The sequence below is a fragment of the Scylla paramamosain genome, unplaced genomic scaffold, assembly GCF_035594125.1.
Source record: "Scylla paramamosain isolate STU-SP2022 unplaced genomic scaffold, ASM3559412v1 Contig4, whole genome shotgun sequence".
NCBI lineage: Eukaryota > Metazoa > Arthropoda > Malacostraca > Decapoda > Portunidae > Scylla > Scylla paramamosain.
Window position 1 is genome coordinate 3,225,001 of NW_026973669.1, and position 2,500 is coordinate 3,227,500.

Genomic DNA, 2,500 nt, shown 5'->3' on the forward strand with positions numbered 1-2,500 from the left:
TCATTTTTTACAAGTCCTTGAAAATATTGCGAATTAAGATTGAGGGTGTCAGGTCAGGTCACGAGAGGTTAGGTTACGTCAGGTTAGGTCAGGTCGAGATAGGTTAAAGGTCGTGGAGGTTAAGTTAGGTTAAATAGATCGTATTTTTTTTTTTTGTCATTTTTTACAAGTCCTTGAAAATATTGCGAATTAAGATTTTTCACGTCTCAAACCACATTCTTTAGCTATTTATGGGTGTTTTTGGGTTCTCTTACGGCACTGACACTTCACTGGGCATTTCCTTTCCCTATAAATTCACTTGTCAATGAGCGGCGCCCCTCCTACATTGAAATAAATAAAAAATAATATTGACTTCCGGAGCTTCTTTCTCCATCTCTCTTGTTTCCTCTCTCAATCTTCTTGTTTCCCTTCCTGATCACCTCTAAACCAGCTCGTGACAAGGTGCAATGCTACATAACGTGCTATTGGTGACATTTATCTATCAATTAATGCAGTAACTTACATGTCAATCAGCATAGCGTGATAAGAACAGGAAAGGAGTGTTTACCCTGCAAGATTTAAAGGGCCTGCACGTGCTCTGGCGGAGGTTTGGTACAATCTTGACCACGGGACGATTATAATAATATTTGACGTTTTGATTAATTTTTAAGCAATATGCATATAATTTTATAGGTTAATTTTGTGTTTTTGTAATTTTAATTTTGTTTCTAATTTGTTCTTGTCTTTGTAGAGATATTTTTTTCTTTTGGGTTTAATGTTGATATTTTGGAAAGTTTCATATTGTATTTTTTATTTATTTTTTTTTATGTAGGAATGACACTGGCCAAGAGCAACAAAAATCTAATAAAAAAAATGTTCACTGAAATGGCAGTCCCATAAAAGGGTGAAAGCAGTGGTCAAAAATTGATGAATAAGTGTCTTGAAACCTCCCTCTTGAAGGAATTCAAGTCATAGGAAGGTGGAAATACAGAAGCAGGCAGGGAGTTCCAGAGTTTACCAGAGAAAGGGATGAATGATTGAGAATACTGGTTAACTCTTGCGTTAGAGAGGTGGACAGAATAGGGGTGAGAGAAAGAAGAAAGTGTTGTGCAGCGAGGCCGCGGAAGGAGGGGAGGCATGCAGTTAGCAAGATCAGAAGAGCAGTTAGCATGAAAATAGCGGTAGAAGACAGCTAGAGATGCAACATTGCGGCGGTGAGAGAGAGGCTGAAGACAGTCAGTTAGAGGAGAGGAGTTGATGAGACGAAAAGCTTTTGATTCCACCCTGTCTAGAAGAGCAGTATGAGTGGAACCCCCAGACATGTGAAGCATACTCCATACATGGACGGATAAGGCCCTTGTACAGAGTTAGCAGCTGAGGCGGTGAGGAAAACTGGCGGAGACGTCTCAGAACACCTAACTTCATAGAAGCTGTTTTAGCTAGAGATGAGATGTGAAGTTTCCAGTTCAGATTATAAGTAAAGGACAGACCGAGGATGTTCAGTGTAGAAGAGGGGGACAGTTGAGTGTCATTGAAGAAGAGGGGATAGTTGTCTGGAAGGTTGTGTCCAGTTGATAGATGGAGGAATTGAGTTTTTGAGGCATTGAACAATACCAAGTTTGCTCTGCCCCAATCAGAAATTTTAGAAAGATCAGAAGTCAAGCGTTCTGTGGCTTCCCTGCGTGCTATGTTTACCTCCTGAAGGGTTGGACGTCTATGAAAACACGTGGAAAAGTGCAGGGTGGTATCATCAGCATAGGAGTGGATAGGACAAGAAGTTTGGTTTAGAAGATCATTAATGAATAATAAGAAGAGAGTGGGTGACAGGACAGAACCCTGAGGAACACCACTGTTAATAGATTTAGGAGAAGAACAGTGACCGTCTACCACAGCAGCAACAGAACGGTCAGAAAGGAAACTTGAGATGAAGTTACAGAGAGAAGGATAGAAACCGTAGGAGGGTAGTTTGGAAATGAAAGCTTTGTGCCAGACTCTATCAAAAGCTTTTGATATGTCCAAGGCAACAGCAAAAGTTTCACCAAAATCTCTAAAAGAGGATGACCAAGACTCAGTAAGGAAAGCCAGAAGATCACCAGTAGAGCGGCCTTGACGGAACCCATACTGGCGATCAGATAGAAGGCTGTCAAGTGATAGATGTTTAAGAATATTCCTGTTGAGGATAGATTCAAAAACTTTAGAGAGAGAGAGAGAGAGAGAGAGAGAGAGAGAGAGAGAGAGAGAGAGAGAGAGAGAGAGAGAGAGAGAGAGAGACATACATCCATACACTCACTAATACAGGGTGCAGGTCCACGCCATACATATCTAGCCATTTCACCTTGTCCAAATAACTCAACTCTGCCTTGCTGGGAATCTGTCCACTGTAAAGAAAACGGAGGAAAAAGAAATAAAAAGTTGAAAATAGCTTAGTTTCCCTTAAAATGCCCTTAAAATCGAGAAATATCGCTTAATTATATCCCTTCAAAATATAGTAATTCTCCCTTACACCCCGTTGAAATATATT

The 2,500-nt window shown here is 40.4% G+C and overlaps 1 pseudogene; it reads right to left on the reverse strand.

Moving 5' to 3' along the window:
• LOC135096481 (band 4.1-like protein 4) overlaps positions 1-2,500 on the reverse strand; it is a 41,667-nt pseudogene that overhangs the window by 9,782 nt on the left and 29,385 nt on the right.